The sequence below is a fragment of the Rhea pennata genome, chromosome 1, assembly GCF_028389875.1.
Source record: "Rhea pennata isolate bPtePen1 chromosome 1, bPtePen1.pri, whole genome shotgun sequence".
Classification (NCBI taxonomy): domain Eukaryota; kingdom Metazoa; phylum Chordata; class Aves; order Rheiformes; family Rheidae; genus Rhea; species Rhea pennata.
The window spans coordinates 195,944,853-195,969,336 of record NC_084663.1 but is presented as its reverse complement, the minus strand read 5'-3'; the positions used below and the strand labels follow the sequence as shown (position 1 = coordinate 195,969,336).

At 36.6% G+C, this 24,484-nt stretch overlaps 1 protein-coding gene across 3 annotated transcripts in view; it reads left to right on the top strand.

The window, feature by feature from the left end:
* SGCG (sarcoglycan gamma) overlaps positions 1–24,484 on the top strand; it is a 139,049-nt gene that overhangs the window by 43,287 nt on the left and 71,278 nt on the right. The window contains exon 2 of one of the 3 annotated variants that reach the window (XM_062567202.1): positions 12,648–12,765. The exons of the other annotated variants lie outside the window; for them this stretch is intronic. The gene's annotated coding sequence lies outside the window, so the exon portion shown is untranslated. The remainder of the gene's footprint in view (positions 1–12,647; positions 12,766–24,484) is intronic. 3 annotated transcript variants of the gene reach the window in all.

The window sequence follows — 24,484 nt, the reverse complement described above, 5'->3', positions numbered from 1 at the left end:
GTGTTAGAGATAGCTAATGAGAACTTATCTGCAAAGTCCTACTGCATCCACTTTCTTTAGTGTTGAGTAAAAGGAGGTAAAAGTATGTGTCAGTAGTAGGAAAATAAAGAACGTGTCATACAGACTTTTCAGATAGCTGAGAGCAATTAGGTTTAAAAGGTTCTTAAAAAAATACATGCTCTGTAATGAACCTGAGTCAGCGGTGTGCTGTAATGGCAATGGACCCTAAACATGTGCTGCTGGCCTGCGTTAGGAACGGTGTAGCCAGCAGGCTATATCCAAAGGTCCATTCCAACTCAGCTTTGAACTGTATTAGATAATCTCCAAAGGTCCATTACAGCCTAAATTTTCTCAGAATTTGTTTAGAAGGATTTTCCTAAATATTCCCTTTTCTATTATTATTTTTTACCTGGTGGTATTTTTCGTCTGATTGTCTTCCTAGCTGACCCAGCTTACTGTATCTCATATTTTATCTTTACTTTCAGTGCAAAGAGGTGGTCACAGTTTACCAAATGTAACATGTCATTGGAGATTGGTAGCTAGCAGTATTGTAACATTACCTTTTGGGTCCTTGGACTGTTTTGGGTTTTATTAGTCATTCCCCTTTTAGGGATAAAAAAAAATGTTATATTTACTGAAAATGAGATCAGTTTTTAGATTGTTACATCTACAAAAAGATATTTTTCCTTTGTGTTGGCTCTATTTATTTGAAAATATTACACAATTTCACAATTGTGTTTGTAATTGTGTTTCACAATTTCTTTTAAGCATTTTCCTTTTGCAATGTATAAGGGTAAGCACTTAAAAAAATATGAGAATAACAATTTTAGGAAATGAAGCTATTAAAAGATAATTGAGATAACAGTGTTCCTTTAACTGACAACTGGTTTACTGGACATTGATTTCATTATCATGGTAATCATTACTGAAGGGATTTCCCTTTTCAAACATTCCATGTTGAACTAAATGTTGAATTGTTCAAAGATCCTCTGTTGAACTAATTCTTATCAATTCACTTGTAATTAATTGCTTATGTTTAGTTTCCTATTTTTTTCAACTTAATAACACTTTATTGCTTAATTGCTTCAGGGATTCTTAGTCATCCCCATTATTAATTCATTAAAATAATTGTTAATTAATCAGCTCAAAAATGCTTGTCTTTTTACTTCCTTATTTTTTTTCCACTTATGACCCTCAGTGCTCTTTTTATTTGTTACAATAATTGTAAAAACTTTTCAGGATATTTAAAATATTTTCATTGTCCAACTCTTGTTATTTCCATTATTGCTATTACATTAACATATTTTAGATTTTCTAGAGAGTGGCACAGATGAATTAGAGGAGAGCTCAGCAATGTTTGAAGGATGGCATGCTATTTTGATTTTTTTCTTTCCCAGATTCATCATGATAGAAGAACCCACCTAGCCATATCTTTCCTCTGAGCAAAGCAGTAGCTCCCAAATCCCTCTGAGTTCAGAATTTAATTAAAGCCAGGAGCTGAAAGATCCTTCTTCAGTTTTGATATCTTTCTCAAATACCACCATTTTTGTCTCTTGGCTTGCTATGTCATTCAAAATCTGTTTGCAGACTGCATGAGTGCTATATACTGCTGCCTGTAAGCTAGTTGTTGTATGCATCAGATGATACATAAGGAAGCACTGAGATAGTCTGTAGCATAAACAGATGCTTCAGGTCTCTTGGGTGCGTGACCAGAGAAGATGAAGAAAACAAGAAAATAAAGGAGAAAAATAAGTACAAAACAGCAAGAAATAATTGTAATGTCAGGTTTGAGTTTTATTTGGAAGTATAGGGATGGAAGTGGACAGATTCAGAGTTCAAAGCCAGAAAGTTAACAGAGAGGATTATTTGAATATCAGCTTTCTCTGTGGACTTAAACATCACAGGAGGATATTTGGGAAATTGATAGAAATAGCTGTAGTAACTGCTTGCCTGAATGAAAGTTTTTGCAGTAGGGATTAGAAAATGATCGGACAGATTTCAGAAGTGGAGAAGGAAGAATTTGGATTTGGTCTGAATGCAGACAGTGAGAGAGAAGGAGAGAGAGTACTGTGAACGGTCCCACAAATCAGCATGGATGAGACTGCATAAGGTTTTGTTCCCTCTGTATTTTTCAAAGAGTGTTGCAGGAAGCTTTGTACCTTCATATAATGGCTCAAGGCTTCTAGCATGTATTGCACACAAAAATGCATTTTGAGGCTAAAGAGGTGAAAGCTGACTCAGAGGAGACCCAGAGCCAAGTTTTATGTAGTATGGATGGACGGAGTGCAGAGTTTTATGTAGATAGAGCCAAGTTTTATGTATGATGACAGAAAGACCAGGGCAGGAGATAGTCCTAAGCTTTTTGTGCTACTATTATTTTTCAGGCTATTTTCTATTTTGACTATTTTTCTGGTCTCAAATGCTCAAATATAAAACCTGAAAAAGGGCTTATGTGCTAAAATCTTCTTTACTTTTTTCAGTCGTACCGTTTGGTATGATAAAACACATTACTTTTTCCTACAAATCTTGCCCTGCCTGTAACATTCTACTTTTAGTTTTACTGTGTTCCAGTAGGTACTTTCCTCTTAATCAAAGTACTGAGGAGTAAAGCTTCTGAAAACTGTTACCTTGTTTAAACATAGAACTGCACTATGAAATAGCATATTTCTTCTTCCATGAAGTTATTGCAAAACATTTCATGTTGGTAAAAACTTCTCACGATCTGTGAAAAGTACTTGGATATTTTTTCGTTTACTTTAATATCTTTTATTTTGCTTTTAGTTAAACATTTATTGAAATGATAGTGCTGTGATTCACAGCTTGTGATCTGTTTTGTTAACTTTGCTAATATGTTTTAGTCACTCTTATGGATGATAAAGCCATACCCCTTTAACATATTGAAAACACCTACAATGCTGTTTAAATTGAGAACATTAAAATTACTGTCTTGCTGGTTGTGTCAGAAATCCTCAGTTTTCTAGCAAAATACCATTTTAACTCATGAGGAAATTCAGAAGCAGAATTCAGAAACTTCAATAATCTTTGATTTTGAGTTATTTAGTCAGTGAAACATATAAATGATTATATCACAAAACAAGGAAAGCAAAGGTAGCAGAAAGCTGAATTTTTCTCTCTTGCTTTGCCTTATCACAAGATTCCAACTTTTACTACCTTTCCTTCTCTTTGTGGCTCTTCAGCATTCCCATTACACTTTCTTTCACTATGTTACAATCTCCATGCCTGTGTTTCAGAGTGTACCCACTACTTAACCTTTTTCTCTTATCCCCAAAGCTCTACTCACAGTATTTCATTTACCAGCTATATGAAGTTCAGCTTTACTTATGCACCTATGATGCACTAAAAATAAGCCTGCATTCATGTTTGTAAGTCAGTGCAAGTATAAATTTGGTTTGAGCAGCTAAAAAGGGTTAGAAGTCATCTTATCTTTTCTTTTTTGTCTAAAGTCCACGATGCTTCTCTGTACTAAAATATTCTATGGAGACTTTTCCTTTTTTGTGTGTCTGGTTTCATATTTTGCTAATTCACAGCTAAAAAGAAATGAGAAAATGTATGAAATAACTTTCACAACTTGAAATATATTTCAACATTGTGGTAGATTATTTGAAATCTCAGGTGAATTGCATCCAGTATCAGCAGAAAATTTAGGCAGAATTTAGATGCCCAGATTCCCGAGAACAGCACAAATCATCTACAAATCTGGACTAGGTGAAACTGCAGAAATTTAAAGTCTGGCATCATTTTTCTTCGTTTTGTGCTAAAAAGATCCTTAGAAACCTGCATAGACTTTCCCAGAATTTGAGAGCAGTTTATCTGAGCTTAAGAAAGCCTAATTTGTCATTCTTTCTCTCTTGGAGAAATGCTTAAAGGGAAGTTACCACCACTGTTCTGAAATTAATGAAATGATGATGTATTGTAGATGTAAAAATCATAGGGTTTTATTCAAAATATAAATGCTTTTCTCCCTGCCTATGATTTGCAATGGAGCTTATTTAACAAACAGATCAGACCTCATATTTATGCTTCTGTGGAACTTGATTTTCCAAATGAAGGCTTTGCAAGGGTCATGCTACCTTCAGCAGGACCTGCAGTTTTCTTCAAATCTGCAAGGAAGAGTTTAGGCAGAGATAGGTGGAGGTAGATCTTAACAGTGGTAGCTCATTTTTCACAGACTACAGTTACAAGTCTCAGAGCTCTGGAGCTACGCTGTTGCCTATTGTTTATGGTCAAAACTTTAAACAGCATTGGAGTGGACCCATAGGTAGCAAACGTCATAGTGATATTGCTGTTAAGACTTTCCTGTTAAAATGCTACATTGTCTTTTTATCTTTTGGTTTGCTTTTTGGTACTAACAAAGAGAAAAATCTCAGAGTACAAAACTGATTGACATGTCAAGCACTGTTGTCTGCAGATCATTAGTAAAGAAGCTGCCTAATTTGAGAAACAGGAAAAATTATAGATGTGCTGTAGAAATGTCTTTCCCCAAGTACACCCAAGGAATGATTTTAGCAGCACAAGACATTTTGGGTACAATGTAATGTGCTTGTTCTTTAATCCTAACAGGAGTTGTTTTTGAGTTTCCTGAAGTAGGAGCTTTAAAATAAAGAAATATATCAAAACCAAATCTTACTTTTCAGATAGCAATATTTGATTGATGTCAATCAACTTCAGTTGAGAATTAAGAATTTTAGTAATAATTGTTTATTTCCATTTTGGATAAATATTTTCTGTAAAAAAAACTACTTTGAGATACAAGGAATATATATATTATATAATACGTGAGGTTTTTTTCTTGGTTTACTTTGGAATGCATACATATTTAACATGCATTTCTCTTTTTTTATGCTTCATTTATTAATAAGATCTAAGCTAATTGAAAGATCAGCTCTGTATTTAAATCTTTTAGTTCCTTGCTGCTTGTTTTAATCCAAAGAGTGGCAAACACATCAAAAGTATTATTGGTATGTTTTATTATGTACTTCATCTTCTGTTTTTATTCCATTATTACTTTGTTATAGTTACTGAAGAAACATAGAGTCAGTTGCTGCCTAAATGTTTAAAGTCAACATCACCAAAAAAGGCTTCTGCAGTACACGGCTTTTGATGATTTCCTTGTGTGTCTAATACAGATTTTAAATTAATCTTTTTTTTCTCTTGTATAAATAAAACAGTACTAAAGCTGTTATGACCAGGGCTGCAGTGCAATAGAAGCTCATCAGTTTGTGGTCATTGGCAATAAAAATTCATCAGAAAAGGTTAGAGGTGCAAAATATGTAATGAGACACAGTATACTTAGGAAAATACTGTGTTTCACTTTCCTTCACTAAGCAAGGAGAGAATTTTCAATTCTTAAGTTTAGTTGCATGTATTCTTTTGAAATTTTCATAATTAAGACTTTCTAGCTGCAAGGTCAAATAATTCCTTCACATTTGTTAAAGCATAAATCTGTTATAAACCACTTGATTTAAGAAGGAAAGACATCAAGATTAATTTTCATTTCAAGTTTCTGCGTCAAGTTCCATTCCTTGTTTCTTCAATTTATTTTCACTTCACTATTCAAAATAAACTTCACAAAATATCACTATAGCTCCATTTGCTATGTGAAATCATTCAGCAAGTCTGTGTGCACTGCTTTTCCAGTATAGGAGTGTACAGAAGAAAGTTACCAGTATTAGTTTTGTAATTGTTACTGGTTTACTGAACGAACTACTAGAAAGCCTCTAAAGAGATAACAGCATCTTTCCCAGAGGTAACATTTTCATAAAAGTAACAGCAAGTACAGGAAAAAGAGAAAAGTTATACCAATGCATGTTTATATATGTATTTAAATAGAGCTGTTTGTCTTTGCTCTCAGATGTAGAGTACTTCTTCACAGCATTAAGGACAGGAAATACTTTTCCCAAGAACAACACTGAGGATAATATTAAAGGACTTTTGCAGAAAGTTCTCCTCCAAGAAAAGCATGACTTGCATTAGGCTACACTATTTCTACAGGATGCACCACTTCCAAGTGATCGTTGCTATCAGCGTGGAAAAGATCCACTATCACACACCTAGAAAAGAAAGATACAACTATTTAAAAGTATAGTTTGTCTAGCAGAAATCTACACAAGGTGGTGATAGCAGATATTCTTTCATAATTTATCTCCATCAGAGGGATTGCTTCCACTTTCTTCATGTTTGTAAAGAATTTCAGACCTTTCCATATGTTCAGCATCAGCCAAGACTGATGCTTCCTGCCAGCACTGACCACTGAGTTAGCTTTGTGATTCTGGTGTGGCTGTCACTTCCCCCAATATGTAAATAACCGGAAAAAAGATGATAGATGACCAGCAAGTTTTGATAATATTTATGCCTACCAAGATTTGATTTTTCTGATTGAAGGCCACAAAAACAATTCTCATTTGCATATAATCTTTTAGAAATGAAATTTTGTTTGTCACTCTGAGCTTCAGTGAAGATGATTTCATGTACAAACTACCAGATCTTGTTTGCAAAGTGTAACTTTGCTATGTTGTAAAGCATCATGTTACTTTTTTAAAGATACTATATATTACTTTTCTTAAGATTACTGTACTGCAAGGGAGAAACATCATGCTAATTACAGACACCTCATTGCTGCCTGCCACGTGTTCACTACTCTTAAGGTTGTAGCAACCCCTCCCGATGTACCTAGTGAGTTTTACTCCCTAAGTTAGCAAACCTTTTGGAAAAGATCCTCTTTTCTCCACTTCATCAGATGGATCACATCTCTTCTGAGTAATTCTCTCTCCCAAAAGAGGATCCTGTGCTCATAAAAGCCAAAGCTCTGGCTGTGACACCAGCTATGCAATTAGATGTTGGCAGGCAAGATGTGTCCACTCCTACATGAGCTTTCTCTCTCACTGGAAGGATTGAGGAGAACACTACCTGGTCTTTATGCCCTTCAGCCACAGGAGAAGGTCTCTGGTCCTCAGAGCTCCATAGTCACTTTTCACATACTTGAAGTGACCCCTAGGAATATCATAGAATCATAGAATCGGTAAGGTTGGAAGGGACCTCTGGAGATTATCTGGTCCAACCTCCCTGCTCAGCAGGGTCACCTAGAGCATGGTAGACAGGGTTGCATCCAGGTGGGCCTTGAAGATCTCCAGAGAAGGAGACTCCACAACCTCTCTGGGCAACCTGTGCCAGTGCTCCGTCACTCTCACAGGGAAGAAATTCCCCCTCACAGTCAGGCAGAACTTCCTGTGCTTCAATTTCTGCCCGTTGCCTCTTGTCCTGTCACGTGGGACAACTGAAAAGAGTTTGTCCCCATCCCCTTGACACCCTCCCTTCAGGTACTGGTACACATTGATAAGATCCCCCCTCAGTGTTCTCTTCCCCAGGCTGAAGAGGCCCAGCTCTCGCAGCCGTTCCTCATAGGGCAGGTGCTCCAGCCCTCGGATCATCTTTGTAGCCCTACGCTGGACTCTCTCCAGTAGCTCCATGTCTCTTGTAGTGGGGAGCCCAGAACTGGACACATTACTGGAGATGAGGTCTCCGCAGGGCTGAGTAGAGGAGCAGGATCACCTCCCTCCACCTGCTGGCAACACTCTTCCCAATGCAGCCCAGGATACCATTGGCCTTCTTGGCCACAAGGGCACATTGCTGGCTCATGGTCAACTTGCCATCCACCAGCACTCCCAGGTCCTTCTCTGCAGAGCTGCTCTCCAGCAGGTCAGCCCCCAGCTTGTACTGGTGCCTAGGGTTATTTTTCCCTACGTGCAGGACTCTGCACTTGCCCTTGTTGAACCTCAGGAGGTTCCTCTCTGCCCAACTCTCCAGCCTGTCCAGGTCTCTCTGAATGGCAGCACAGCCCTCTGGTGTATCAGCCACTCCTCCCAGCTTGGTATCATCAGCAAACTCACTGCTGACCACATGATGAACAACAAGTAATAGGGCAAGATATTTATGCAATGGCCAGGTGATCCTCCACAGTCGCTCTGCAACATCCTGAGTCTGATCCCACAGCAAAGAGTGAAACTTCTAGGTCAGCAGATGGTTGCATCTGTGCACCACTGGAGGAAGCCTCCAGTGCCTATCCACTGCAGTTTGCTTATGCAGCCCTATTACAAGTTGCTGCCACCCATCTTTTTTGACTCAGCTTGAAAGACATTTCAAGACTGAATGACTGGAAGGGAAAATGGCACGTGAAATGCAGTTTAGGTAGGTGTGAAGCTTTGCACATGTGGAAAAATAAAAGAATCTTCATGTGTAAGATGATGATCTCTGAACTGACTGTTACAATTGAAAATGTTAAGAGGAAGGCAATAGGTAAAACCGAAGTACAGATTGTGTTTTAAAACTGTTTTTAAAAGCTTTTTAAAAGCTTAGCCCGTTATATGTATCTACCTTTTAATTTCCAAAAAAATTATTAATTATTAATTATTTAATAGGATTTTATGAATAAATTAAGCTCATTTTCTAGTTAATTAAGCTAAAATTCTAGTTTTTGTTTGTTTACTGCCACATTACTAATGCCTTTTTTTGACTTCCCAGCTAATTTTCAGCTTGATCTAATAAAGTGTAGAGGTCTTCACGATATCTCATTTTTTTCAATTTAGTGAATGTTTGCTGTGAGGTAGTGCCCTCGTTAAAGGAAAAGTGAAGAGAAATTCTATCCTCATACATTCTCTTGGCCTGTGCTTTGCATCTGGTGGGTCAGAACACACATGACTTCAGGTTAGCTAGAACTAGGATATATTGTCTTTTCCTAGGAAATTTTTTAAAGGTCATGGAGAAAACAAGGCTTATTGCACCGATATGGAGGTTTGAAGACAAAAGGCGCAAATCTGCATGCACTTAAGCTTCATTACATTTTCTGTTTATGGAACAAATTGTTCGTTAAGCATTCACTGTTTCTTCAGTGATTTTTAAAGTATTTTTAAGCACAATTAAATAGCAAGCATACGCAGTCCCTCCAGCCCATTCTCTTCTTACGTGATTTGCACACTGTGCTGCTAACTTCAGCTTCAATCTCAGCAGAGAATAAATACAGAAGAAGCAAAAGAGGCATAGATATGAACTTCACCTCGGTTGCTGATACGTGGTGGTAAGCATGAACTAGGCTTCCTTGTCTGCTGTTAGATTCTAAGACTCCTGCTGGGTAAAGCAGTTACTTACCAATAAAAATTCCAAATTTGTTTCAGAATAATTGATATAACAACAGAAGATATATTGTCTATTCAAATATGTTTGAACTGCTTCGTGTTCACGAGAGCTGGTGAGGGCCGGTCAGCCGTGTCCCATGGCTGTTTGTAACAACTAAGAACGCCTGTGCTGGCTCAGTCTGCAGTATCGCAAGTCAGCTTGAGTCAATATCTAATTAATATTGGTTGATCAGAGGCCTGTAAAGACAGAAACTCTGCCCTGGGAAACTTCTTAAACTACTTTTTTACCTTGCCTTACCTGAATCACTTACTTGATGGTCTCTTTTGCTTCTCCTGTTAAAAAAAAAAAAAAAAAAAAAAAAAAAAAAAAAAAAAAAAACAGCCAGCACAGATAGACCTGAATTGCTTCTTCAGCTGGAGATATGCAGTTAGGTAGCTAGTAACAATGATAGGTTATAATTGATGTTAAAAATAACAAAATACCGGTGATAATATTTTGATGGGTCATGCCACAGGTAGCGTGATACTTTACAGGATACTTTTCAGGAGCATTTTAGTGTGTTCTTGTACAATCCATGGAATGTATCAATTTTTTTTAATTTATTAACTTTATTTATTTGTGCATATTAATGATATATATTTGGCTATTTGGTATACACAAAAGTTTTTTTTTTTTTTTTTTTTATGTACCTGAATAGAACTACCACAAAGAAATCTAAAGGAGTTACCATCAGTCTTCCTCACTCAATTTGTTTGGGACAGTTTGGGACATTTTTGTATGCTCCCTTTCTTTATATAGTATGACTCTGAAGAACTGTCCCAAATTAAAATATCAGTAGAGTGTGTTTTGGGACAAATCAATAAAATTAATAATAAATCACTAGGACCAGATGGTATTCACTTAAATGTTCTGAAGCAAAAAATACTTCGTGTGCTTTTCTGGTAAGAGAAATAAGATAGCATCAGACTCTGGCTCCATCCTTATTTTCTGCCCCAAAAGCTTCCAATATTAATATTGGATATTTCTGTATTAATATTAGTTAAATATTGCTATCTGCATGATTCTAACTTTGCTTCAACAGTACTTTCCTGCAGTCTATGCTTCCAAGAGCTGCAATAAGGAATAGAATAGTAATAAGAAACACAAATTAAATACTAAAATATTATGCAATGCTTCTCTGTTTCCCTTTGCAAATAGACAGCATTTCAGCATTGTCAGATTGGGTAGAGTTCCCCTGGACAGACTGGTATTTTGAACAAATAAAAGGGCAGTGACTTCAATTTAAGCCAAAATATAGATTTTATTCTGTTAATTATTTGTAGAAATGATGTCACTTTAATTAAGTAGGATCATCTACTCAAAGTTTTTAAAGAAAGAGCCTCTTATCAATTGGTAAATTGTAGGCTGGGCAAACAGAGACTAACAGATGTTTGGTGAAGAGTGCTTTAACGTACTGCCTTTGAATAGAAAGATGAAGTCCCCTCAGCTTAGATTTTGGAAGGTATTGCATTGTAATGCATAGTAAAATGGTTTTGCTTAAACAACAAAGATATTTTCTTAAAAATACTTATTTTCTGTAGTTTTCTGGCAAGTGCTGTAGGTTTCCTTTCTAATGATGTTGTAAATCCAGCTGAAACAGATTTTCTCTGGAGGACACTGTAGATTTTAATACATAAGTGATCATAAGGAAGCAGTTCTGTAGAGCAGTCTGCAAATGAATAGCAGAATCACATGTTCTTGTGTTATTTTTCTCTGGCACTTTCTTCTTCTAGGACTGATTGTCTTGTTTTTGCAGGTGCAACCAGTTGTGGTGTAAAAATATGATATCAAAAATAAGAATTCTAATTTCGTGGCGTATCTAAAATGTCAACTTATTAGTAAAGGCTTCCAATATCTCAGATAAAACAGAATTGTGTCTTTAAAGAGTATAAGAATGTTTTACCTTCAGTAGAATTTTCAAGTGATACACAGCTAGGAAAAGTTATTTAAAAGAATGTAGCAGGGAAGGAAGAGAAAAATGAATCGATAAATATTAAAAGCATATTCCAGGATGGCACCTTTTATGCCTACAGGCAAATTTAAATAAAAATATTAATAATAATAATTAATAAAAACATTATAAATTCTAGTTACAATACATAGCCAATGCAGTTACCACAGGTAGCAAAATAGTTCATTTATTCTGCACTGTCACAAGTTGATATATTTTTTTTTTAATTTCATATGAGGAATTAGTCCCCTTTATAAAATCAAGAACATTCTTTTTTCTAAGAAGTAGGTTTGAATACACGTAACAGATTGTATTCTTGTTCACCACAGAGAGATTTTATAATCTTGGTGTGAAATGTATGTTAAATTTATTCTATATAGGAAAATTATTGTTGTCTAATATTTTGGAACTTAATGTGATACCACTTAAATGGTGTCACAAGCGTTTAGTGGCACAATCCAGTGAAGGAGGAATTATTTGCTTGAGCAGAAAATACGGATAGTGTTCATTTGATTTTGGAGGCCCAGGGATAGGATGAGTAAGCCACACTTGTGCTAGTAAAGGCTCACCTTCAGCTTCAAAAGCAAATGGCGTGGCACAGTTAGTTCAGTGTCCCTTGGAGAAATGTTTCAGCCAGTCTTTTACATTTGTGCTCATACTTTAGTTCTTACAGTTTTTCTCCTGGTCAGATTAATATGCCATCACCACAGAATGAAAGACTATTCATACTTCTGTCAGGAGTATAGAGATGAAACACAATTTTCCCTGCAGTAGGTTTGGGGCTGGAAATTGGAAATGAAAGCAGACTCTGCCATTCCTGTGATCTCAGTGAGTTGCTTTCCTATACCTCTGCTGGAGGAGGAATTGGCTTTAAGGCAGAGGGAACAAAAGCCAAACAAGGAAAAGAAAGAAGTAGATAAAGACGAGGGATCTTCCAAGAGAAACAATAACTGAGCCTGGTCATCCAAGAATGTTAGATCTGAGAGAAATGCTAGGGATAGATTTGATAAAGAGGCTGGAGTTAACAGTTACTGTGAAAGTAAAAATAATACGAGAAGGGACCTCTTAGGATGTAAACGAAGACAAGAAATAACTGGAGAACTACAGTGAAAGGAGGAGTCAGAAAATTACAGGGGAGGGAAAGAGCCAGAGATGAGAAGGAAGACTGAAACTGGATAAAGTATGTAAGAAAGTACATTAAGACTGTAAGAAAGTAGGGGAGGAAGAAACAGATTCAGCAAAACCTAGGAGAAATGGAAATTATGGGAAAGGCATCTGGTTAAAAAAATCTGACTTGGAGACCTGACAGCATGAGGAAGGGGAAGACAAAGAACAGATAAATTTTCAAGGGAAGAGCTGATCCAGTCTCTGGGGCCGGTGGACAGAAAGAGGACAATCCTACCCAATGCTTAGAATGGCACCCAAGGTGGCTTAGTATTATCGTTGTTCTGCTGTAAAAAAAAAATAAGTAGGGAATAATCTGCCACAATGTCTCGTTCTTCCTCAGTACTGGTGCGTATAGAGGACCGACACCTACTACTGCAACCATTTTGTTGTTAGATCAGGAAGCCGAGATCTGCATGCTAGATCTAACAATGAGGACCCTGCAGATGAATTAATACAAGGTGAATAGTAAATCATATTATATTTTCTTCTTTTTGTATGTTGGCTTTTTTCATCTAGGTTACATGAAAACAAAAATTAATTGACTTTAGAGCATAGTAAAGGTAACAAAGTCTAAGTACATGCAGGTTAAAAAAAAAAAATCTGAATTTGTAGTGGTAAATTCAAGTGTGCCTATGGAAGAGTCCATAGGCCTGGCCAATATCCACACTATTAAAATCTCTTACTCTCTGAAACAGAGTAGCCCCATCCATACTATCACTTAGTAATCACAATTTAAAAACTACAATTTGACATGTCTGATAAAAATATTTGCAAAAGCCCAGCCTTTTCAGGCCATACACTTACTATGTTGGTTGGCTCAAAGCAGGATTCAGCAAACATTGGCAGAGAAAACACCCGTCCTATCTCCTTTTCCCCATAGATTTGTGATTACATCATCTATTTTTAATTGTCAGTTTTGTTAGGACAGAGGAGGACTTACTTCGTTTGTGCTCTTTGCATAGGGTGTCTCATTATTTACAGTCCGTAGACTGCTAGTTAGACTACTGAGGTTCCCATTTGCTTCATAAGCTATTCTCTTGCTTTTTATAGTGTGTTCTACTGCAGAAAAATTAAATTGTTTATTTTATACTTAAATACTTAAGGTGCTATGACTTGTAGTATGAAACTGTATTAGCTAATTTAGTAAATGATTCCATTGTCTACTACAGTGGAACTAAAAAAGTAATAAATCTCAGTGATCAGAGCAGAACAGCTTGAAAGTCGATGAGAAATATAACTAATGCATGAAGAAGCAAATCAAAAAATAAAACAAGGGTTTCTAATACTTTAACGATTTATAAGACTTTATAGTGATACAAATGTAGCTTTAAAAGTGTTCTTTCTCATTGGAGACACATTGTAGTCCTGAGTATATGTATTATTTGTCCTTTTTTTTCTATTTCCATGAATGTTACCAGTTTAAAAAAAAATCTTGATTTTTAATCCTTATAATTAATACAGATTCAGAATACTTTTGAACATGTTGGTAAGTGCTAAAAACAATCTAATATCAAGTTGTATTTAAAGCTGCTGCTACTATTAGTAACTGGCATTGTTGACTGACTTCCATCAGGCGATTAGAGATACAGAAATATTTTGCTACATATGGTCTGACTTTATGTCTATTTTTAATGATCAAATTTTTCACTCCTGATTTCAAACAGTTGCTATGTGCGTAATTTAATTAATTTTGTTTTTTCTATAATTTTAAATTGGATGGCTAAAATAGATCACTTAAGAACATAAATCTATGTAGTGTAGGCAGTAACTGTATCAGTCTTCTGTTTTATTTTACGTGTCCAAAGTATAATTTGATATTTTTATTCAGAATTTTGTCCATCAAATCACTTACAAATTACCTGAAGAATTCAATGACAGACTTTCTCAATAAATTACGATAATAAGATCTTTCTATTCAGTCCATATCTGCATTCAGCATACAGTGTATGTCGATTATGAATAATGGAATCATTTAGGTGTCACTAAATAAAATAACTAGAGTCCTGGTGAACAAAACCTATGTGTGATATAGGAAAAGTTGCTTTAAATTTATCAGCCGTCTTCTGTCAGTTTTTCTTCTTGGAGTGTTAGCTTGGATCACACTGTAAAACTATATTACCTGCAAAGAATAACAACCTAAAGAGAAACTTTCCACTTTCACCTGGAGAAGAGCCTTTTGACATCTAGAAAGATCAAATGATCAGAATAAGAAAGCGGACAGTGTTCAACTGTTTTGTTAGATCTTCCAGTCCCCTGCAATCTTTAGAACCAGAAGGTATACTGTGGGCACATGCAAAGAAGCTGTGTAAGTTTCTATGTGATTAAGAGCACAGGACAGCTGATTTAGAGAAATCAGTCTTTAGTAAACATAAATCCAGTTACTCAGAAGTCACTTTATATGATTATGTCTTTCCCTCTTCTTTTACTTTTCTGTAGTCACGAATCCTCAGTTTTTAAGCAGTACTTGTATGTTCATCTCAGTTGTCTTTTGTTTGAAGAGTCAAGATTCTTTCTCACCTATAGGCCAAATGGAAACTTCCAGATAACTGTAGCAAGGCTTTCATCAAAAAGCTTCCAGGCTTTGAAAGGAGGAAGCTGGATTCTTTAGCATAGCCTAGAATTTTCCCCAAATACCCACTGAATCTTTTGAAAATATTTGTTGAATCAGTAGATGCTGGAGTGAGTCCAGTAGAGGGCTGCCAGGATGGTCAGGGGGCTGGAGCACATGAAGATACATATGAGGATAGTCTCAGAGACCTGGGTTCGTTCAACCTTAAGAAGAGAAGGCTAAGGAGGCTTATTGCTATCTTCAGGACAGAAATCTGTGGAGCAGGTATTCTTTGAGATGCTGCTAAGGGACTATCTCCACTATGGTTCAGGCTTCCCTTCCCAGCATGGCAATGTGAGCTGTCTTTCCTTCTTATCCTGTAAGCTGTGTAGCAACATCCTCAGTGTACTTCCTCCTTCTTCATTAAACTCCTCTTAGCAATGAGTTTTTTCTTTCCTCTGGACTTGTTCATCATTAAGAGCAACAGATACAGGAAAGGGATAATAAAAAGGGGAAGAAAAATGCACAAAGTCAGGAAGTGAGGGACAGAAGTTATGGCACTGGAGCTGTATATGCTCACAACTATTAGCATTTGCATGAGTTCACAATAGAATAGAATCATAGAATCGGTAAGGTTGGAAGGGACCTCTGGAGATCATCTGGTCCAACCTCCCTGCTCAGCAGGGTCACCTAGAGCATGGTAGACACGGTTGCATCCAGGCGGGCCTTGAAGATCTCCAGAGAAGGAGACTCCACAACCTCTCTGGGCAACCTGTGCCAGTGCTCCGTCACTCTCACAGGGAAGAAATTCCCCCTCACGTTCAGGCAGAACTTTCTGTGCTTCAATTTCTGCCCATTGCCTCTTGTCCTGTCACGTGGGACAACTGAAAAGAGTTTGTCCCCATCCCCTTGACACCCTCCCTTCAGGTACTTGTACACATTGATAAGATCCCCCCTCAGTGTTCTCTTCCCCAGGCTGAAGAGGCCCAGCTCTCGCAGCCGTTCCTCACAGGGCAGGTGCTCCAGCCCTCGGATCATCTTTGTAGTCCTACACTGGACTCTCTCCGGTAGCTCCATGTCTCTCTTGTAGTGGGGAGCCCAGAACTGGACACAGTACTGGAGATGAGGCCTCCCCAGGGCTGAGTAGAGGAGCAGGATCACCTCCCTCCACCTGCTGGCAACACTCTTCCCAATGCAGCCCAGGAGACCATTGGCCTTCTTGGCCACAAGGGCACATTGCTGGCTCATGGTCAGCTTGCCATCCACCAGCACTCCCAGGTCCTTCTCTGCAGAGCTGCTCTCCAGCAGGTCAGCCCCCAGCTTGTACTTGTGCCTAGGGTTATTTCTCCCTATGTGCAGGACTCTGCACTTGCCCTTGTTGAACCTCAGGAGGTTCCTCTCTGCCCAACTCTCCAGCCTGTCCAGGTCTCTCTGAATGGCAGCACAGCCCTCTGGTGTGTCAGCCACTCCTCCCAGCTTGGGATCATCATCAGACTTGCTGAGGAGGCACTCTGTCCCCTCATCCAGGTCATTGATGAAAAAGTTGAACAGGATAGGAGCCAATCCTGAGTCCTGGGGAACTCCACTAGCCACAGGCCTCCAACTGGACTCCACACCACTGATGACAACCCTCTGAGTTCTGCCTTTCAGCCAGTTCTCAATCCACCTCACTTTCTGCCTATCCAGCCCACACTTCCTGAGCTTTTCTAGGAGGATGTTTATGGGAGACAGTGTCAAAAGCCTTGATGAAGTTAAGGTAATTGGCTGAGGCTAGGAAAGCAGAATGGAAAAACTTTGAGTTTGGATGCTCACTGGAATTCATACTTTCAGATTCTGAGCTAAGGAGTATTTTAGGATCTGGATTTTACTATTACCCTGAATTTGACTCCAGTTATCTCAGTGGGCTGCACTAAATTCCTTTGGTTTCTCACTTCTTGAGCAAATACTTTAAAACAAAGTTTCTCAATTTTAGATTTCCAGAGTTTACTCCATGATGACCTATCTGGCTTGACCTTCATTCAGGTGGGTGAACTATAAACAGTATTTCCCTAAAATATTATTAAAAGAATTTATAGAGTAGCAGATAAATTGCAAAAGAACATAAAGCTGTGGAAGACACACAGGTAGAGAAACTCTTACTGCCTTCATTGAACTTTGTATATACTTCCTGACTGGGAGACAGTGGCAGTGTATAGCATGTTCTATAGTTGGGAAGTGGACAGGTATAGATCCCTGGCTTCCTCCTCCTCTATTTAAAAGGGAAGTCATACTGATGAGTCCTGCAAGAATTAACAAATATTCCTGATATCAGAGTCCCCATTGTAACATTTCTGCAGGCTCAACTGTCGCTGTGAGCCAGAATTATTTAATCTCATTCATGCTTAATTTGCAAGAGAGTAGAAGCCTCCCAAAATTAAAATAATTCCGTATTGAGAGGGAGGAGAAAGAAGAGGAGAATATGAAGAATTCTTTGTGTATGCTACCTTAGCTCATCTAGTCATTTTTGTACTCTCTTAATTTCCTAGAGAGGCTGCCACTAGAAACAGTGTTCATAGAAACAGTTGCATACCCACAAAAGGGCAGCTTTAGCAAGCATATCATCAAATATGATAGTTAAACTAAGCAGGATAGTGAAATATTAAAAACAGACTTAATTATTATAGTAATGAAGTAGTAGGAAAAGAAAAGAAAATTTCAGGAGCTGAGATCACGTTGAAGAAAATTAAGGTTGTATATTAAACTGGAAATTACCTTTTTCTCCTCCATATATATGTTAATAACGTTATGTGGAATGAAATGTTCTGCAGATCCAGGAAATGTATTATATTTTTATGCCGAGAGCAGAACTTCATGTTAAGCATAAAATCTTAATCAAGTGAAGAGGAATGTAACATCCCTCTATAACTCCATTACAATTACATCTTAAACTCTGATCCATGTATAGCTGAGTGATCTGCCTTATTCTCTTTCCTTTGTTACCAAGTCTAGCTAATGCAGCTGAATTTTGGATCTACAGGAGCCAGAATTTTCACAAAGATGGATGCACTGCACGCAGTGCACAAGGCAGGGGCAACTGCATCAAAAGTAATTTCAGCTACAATCTAACAAGTAACTTGGAAGTAAATTGAGTACCATTAGTGATAATTTATACTTAGTGTCAGTATTTTGGAAACCTTATTCTATCTATTTGGGAGGAAAAGAAGGCATTTTGTGGAAAATATCTGATTCAGTCAACTAGATTGAGGAGAGAATACAGGTCTATTATCTTGAAATTGAAGGAATCATTAAAGTTCCTGAGATTTTAGAAAATTAATATGGAGAAATTAGCAGAGATTCTGGAGGAAGAGCTAAGACTGAGATAAAGGTAAGTGGAGACCAGGACCTCCATGGTACCTGAATCTTTGAAACATCATATACATATTACCACATGCCAGGGCCATATAGAAAGAGTATGAGTGAAGAAAGGAGTTCAAATTCATTAAGAACAGGAAATAATTTTAGAACAGAGGGAATTAATAACAAGAATTATTTCTTCATCTTAACAGAAATGGAACCAGGCACATGATGCTTTAAAATGGTTTGAGCTCTTTAAACTTAAGGTTGAGGGAAAGCTGAAAAGTGCAGAAGAGCACATATTGAGGTAATACAGAGAAGTCATAAAAACCATATATGCCCAACTACAGGATAAAAAAAGCAGTTGGCAATAGGAAATGATGAAGAACAATTTGATTAAACAGAGTGTCTCTTACATTGGATACAGAAGAGCAGGAGATAGAAAAAGGTATACATATTCTGTCATTAAAAAAAAAAATAGGAAAATTAAAATGCCTAGCTCTAAGGAAAGTAGGATTCTAAATGAAGCTTATTAATTAGATTGAAAACTTACAGAAGGAAAACAATCAGTGGCACACCAAAATAAAAATAGATATAAAGGACAATCAAGGGTGTATGAGTTGTGCTATGGGTTAGCAAAAGTTTACAGTAAAAACAGCCTAATAAAGCAAGTATATCAAGGTTGAGTCTACATACAATGAAATTTGAGATCTAAGCAGCAGAAGAATAATACTAAAGACTAAATTGCTAATGACTTGAAAGGGTGATTACAGAGAGTATGACATGTTGTAGTAGATCTGAAACACCACAGAAGAAAGCTGTATTTTTTCTTTTACCTCTATGTAGATAATATAAATGTCATGATTGAGTACAATATTCAGACTACATTTTTAGGTACCATTAATAACTGTTTTGGGGGGTGGCTTCTTAGGAAACAGAATCATTTTCTGACTTTCTCCTGAGCAGTGCACAAGGTCTCTTTCATTTGCCAAAAAGTGTATTTTAACACTGACCATACTGGATTTAGAACCAGTATCTTTGTTGGAGCAACCAGCGGCAAGGAGTCTTAACCGTTGTGCTAAACTTGCAAAAGGAGAGGTACATAGAAAGGAAGCAGCTTGCGAAAAGAAAACAAAAAGGAATTTTTAAGAGTCAATTTTTTGCATGCCAGCTTTTTCAAGATAGCACACTATGTACTCGGAGAAAATGGGTAACAACTCTTTGAAAAGACATTGGAGGGACCAAAAGGCTAAACTAACACTGCTGAAAGACAGGGCTTGAGAAGTTATCAGAAGTAGAAAGATACTCATTAAAACATTTCAATCGTATCCAAGTGGGCAAAATAGAATCAAAACTCCCTAAGTAAGTTAAATGTAAAAATAGAGTAGAATCCAAGCAGTTTTGCAGGAAGAACTTACAGATTGCATAAAAACAAGTGCAATGGCAGCCTTCATGTAGTCTCTAGATACTGAAGATGCAACAGAATACTCAGAGAGGCTAAGGCTATAGAAGAAAATCAGTTTATGACTATGACTGATTATCTCTCTTTTCTCAAATCATTAGCCACTTCTGAGGTCGAAGTTAACCCTGTTTTAAGCAGAGAATTGGACTAGATGACCTCCAGAGGTCCCTTGCAACTTTCATTACTCTGAGATTCTACAGTTCTGTTCTGGAAAAGCTGTTACATCATAGATCAAAGATTACCTCTTAGCACATTCATTTTTTCAGTTCATTAAAAGTGAATGAAATAACACTAATAAACCATACTTCCATAACACCTTTCTTCTGTCATATATTCAGAGGGCAAAAGAACAGATTTTCTGTTTGTATCTGTTTGTATCTGTTGAAAACCTATACTGAGAGTTTAAGAAAAAAGACACATAAATTGTAGTATTTTAATTTTTGGGGGGTGCCTACCTTATTTATAAACATTTTGTTGAAGGTATGATTCAATAATAAAAAATGATCTAATGAAATGAATCCATGTTGTCTTGTGCTTCATATAGAAAAGATTTTTAAGTCCAGGGAGGAGAGAGAATGCTCACAGCCAGAACAGTCAACTGTCCTGACACTGTCCGCAGTACGTGCGTATCTTCTGCTCTCCTGTTGGACTTGCAGCCCTTCATGTGAATATTTAAACAATCTTGACACCAGTTATTTGATATCAGTCTTTTGTTGTCAGGTGAAAACAATGATTGTAGTGACTGTTCCTTTCTGCAATAGCAGAGGAACAGTCCTTTCATGAGGACTAATCAGCAGCCTTGTGGTGGAGACAGTCATCTAGGTGAGTGGCTCACCCACATCATTACCCAGTCACTTGTACATGTTATTCTAAGCACTTTATACTCTTGAAAAGATATTGTCTCCCAAGACTCAAGATTTATCATCTCAGAAAAAAGCAACTTCTCAAAACATTAGTAAGACATGCAGAAATAAAAAGTAATTTACAAAAACAAAGATCTATCTAGCATTTTTGCTTGGCCTTTCGGTTCTGAAGGAAGTATCACAGAGCTTTTCGTTCAAGTCAGTTTTTCTAATCTGATTGATGTAAAGAAGAAAAAATCTAGTTTAAAGATTGAAAACAAAATTTTTAAAACATTTTTACAGTGAATAAAATTCAAAAATGCACAGATATAAAAATAATCAGTTATAGTACAGCGCTTTTTCTTATGCTGTCAGTGACAGCGCTGATTGGTAAATCAGCTATTGCAGTAATATTTAAAATGTGCAAAGCCGTTAATTGTGATGATCTCATAGTTATTATGGAAATTTGCTCTGAGAAGGATGCAAACAGTTAACTAGGCCATATGAATTTCTCTGTGCTGGTTTCCAGAAATTATGCTGCAGAGATCCGCTAGTTTACAAATCAAATTAACCATGCCATATAATATTCAGATCTCAGCAAAACAAAGTGAGCAATATTAAGTACATGATATCGGAATGAAGGTTGAAAAGAATGAGAAAAGTTTCATCTAGTCGCAAAAGTCTGAGTTTTCTCCACCTATCTGATTGTGCTTGAGAGTTGTTCCATTGGGGTTCCAAATGTTTTTCTCTCTCTCTTTTTTTTGTTTTGTTTTGTACTACTGCAGGTTTTTCTCACTTGTTCTTCCACTAGCAGGAGAATATGATGGCTGCACTTACTTCTTAATGCTTAATTAGTGGATTAAGCATCCTCTTTTACAAAGATAAAAACGTGCCTGAATGCTACCAAATTGTGAAGTCAGAATCTTAATGTACTTCTGCATGTTCATACTCTACAATAACAGCCATCTAGCCCAATGCATTATATACACACAACATTACTGAAGATAATGTCCCATGAAAATACTGTATGCAGATTGTAAGAAATACTTCTCACTTGCCTGAACAGATAGGTGTTTTTATTTCAGTTTACAGTTTGTTCATAATGACACAAAAAAATAGGGAAATTTAAAATGATATGAATGATCTTTCTACTAAACTGTTTTAGCACATTATCACCTCTTTCACCCAGAGGTATACTCTTAATTTGCTTCTATGTGAATATACTTCATTTAAAGGATAAAGAGTAGAAGTACTGGTGTCTGAAGTTCCCTTTCACAAGAACATGTATAATACAAACAACAGTTCATAAACAGTTCATAAAACATTATTATTTCTTCATGATACCTCAACAATTCATCTTTATTCTGACTTGATCAAGTACCTCTTGAGTATGAGCTTCTTATCTCTTTGCTGAAACTTTCAACACATTTGAAAACAGTTTGAAATATAAAATGTTAATAATTGTTTAATTATTAATGAAGTTATAGTTGGTATAGTATTATCCTAATAAAGTAATTTTAAATTTTAAGTTATTCTTTAATTGTTTATTGTTACCGGTTATTTTATGATAATGTGTAAAGTACTGAGGTAATACAGATCTGAACTATGCATTGAGGAGAATCTTTTTTTAAGTTCGAGAAAATAACGTAGCCATTTATGAACAAAAATAGTGAAGAGGAAACATTTTTGTAACTATATTTTTGCAATTTAAACAAAAAACGTTACTTTAATTGAAATATTATTATGTCTTCAGTAATCAATATGAGAATATAAATTCCTGAAAATATGATTAACAAGCTTCTACTGAGGCTTGCTTTCAAAACAGGCTTACTGACAAATTTGAAAATTCCTTCTGATCAGAATAGTTTTTTGAGCTTTAGGCCCAAAGTAATCTAAAACAACAGTAACATTATTAATGGCTAGTCTTTCATTGTCTAGGTTAAAATATAAAAATTTCCTAGACCAGAGGAATTTTGCAAATCACAGAAGCCACTCTGTAAATCTTGTATGAAAAAAAGTGTAATAGATCCAAGAAAGTGGTCTGTGATGGTTCAGTCTTCTCAAAGGGCAACTTTAATAGCACAGCAAAAAGAATATACACCTTTCTCTCTAGCAACTCATATACATGTACTCCAGCAGGTATGAATTTCTTTTGCAACACTTATATATAACCCCTAAAGACATGAGAAAATTTCACGTGGTCAAAATATCAACAATGTACAGATATTTCAGAAATTGTATCTATCAAAATCTATTTAAAATCTATGAAAATCATTTAGCACCTAATTCACATTCAGTATCTGGTTTAAATCAGCAAATAGAAGTAATTGGTTAAAAATGGATCCCAGTAAAATGGACAATCACTATTGGGAAAATAACTTGCAAATAGCTAGCTGCCATGATACAGCTAGATCCTGTAAATTATGGCTACATATTCAAAAATAATTCAGGAATATATAGTTATTTGACTTAGTCTTGTTTGACTTCTCATTGATGGTGGGCCTATATGTAGGAGGAACACCAAGAAACTCCATTTACAGTTACGTAGAAGACTATCTTATTATTATGCAAATGATGACGATCCAAATAATACATGCTTTTATAGTCCATTTTGAATTACGTCATAACTTTCAATCTGAAACTAAATTGCTATTTTATCTGCACTACAGGCTGCAAAAACTATTCTCTCTCTCTGTCGTTCATCACTATGTGCTGCCTCCTTTTCAAATAATATAAAGTTTGCAGTTACCAAAGTCGTTCTTTGTGTGTCTTTATTAGTTTTCCAACAAATGTGTGCACCCAAACATCTAACTGTCTATTTCTATCTTGGGGTCTGTTTAGTATGCTCCTACACAAACAACTTAGTTTCCTGGTTATTAGCAATGATTTCGAACAAAATAAGATTTCAAAACATATTTTTTATCATGGTACAGAATGTCCATTATTCTCCCTCTAGGAGCCGCACTTGTATCCTGGCAGACTTCACCAGCCAAGAGTCTAAGGTTTTCTTTTCATGCCAGCTCCCCAAAACAGCTGGAAGCTATAACACAATTCCCTGGCAGGTCTGATGATAGCGTTCTCCCATGTAATTTCAGCTCGTAATCGTGTCGGTCAGTAGTATGGGGAGTCGTCACAGCAACGAACATCTGGTGATTCTTCCAGGATAAACAGATCGGCGGTATCAGTTCTTACAGTGTTTCACCTTCTAGGTGAACTGACTAGGCCTGACTAGGTGCCAGGCCACTAATTCTCCTAAAAATCTCTTTAATACAACTTCATGAAGTATTGTGTTAAGTAGAAAAGTTTCATGCCTTTTTTCAAAGTGATCAGTTGTCTGGGCCAACATTGCTTAATACCCAGTTGCTATGACCAGAGAAATTTTCAGTAGTCCTAATGTGCAGAAACAACAGAACTGTCTTCTGTCAGGAAAAATATAATTTGTGCAGGGAACTGAGCTGCACTGGGAGATATTCCCTGTGGAATTTCTGCCAGGCTGAAAACAATCACAAAATTCATCTTTTTTTTTGTAAAATGCATAATGGATTTTGACCTCGCCTCATTGAACAGCAGTGTATAGCACATTATGTATAAAATCTTTGACTTACTTACACAATAAACATTTTACAACAGGATAAAAGTGGAAGAGAGAGAATAGGAATCAAAAGAATCCTATCTTCTTGTTAGATTACATACCTGTGGAAATTATTCTGCTGGAATTAACTTGATCAAACACTTTTATCTGAAAGGTATGGTTGGCCTAGGCTCTCTTTACTCTTCTTTTTTTATGGAGAGAAATTAAATACATTTAAGGAGCAGTTCATCAGATGTCTAAAATACACATCTAAAATAATTTAGATAAATAATTCCCTGCAGGGGTGGATTTATCTGTACTGACCATAAAAGAAGCCCAGGATGACTAGCTCAGGTGGGAAAGCTGGACTGTTGATGTCTAACACTGTGAGATGAATGCCATTCTCTGAGACCAGTGTGAT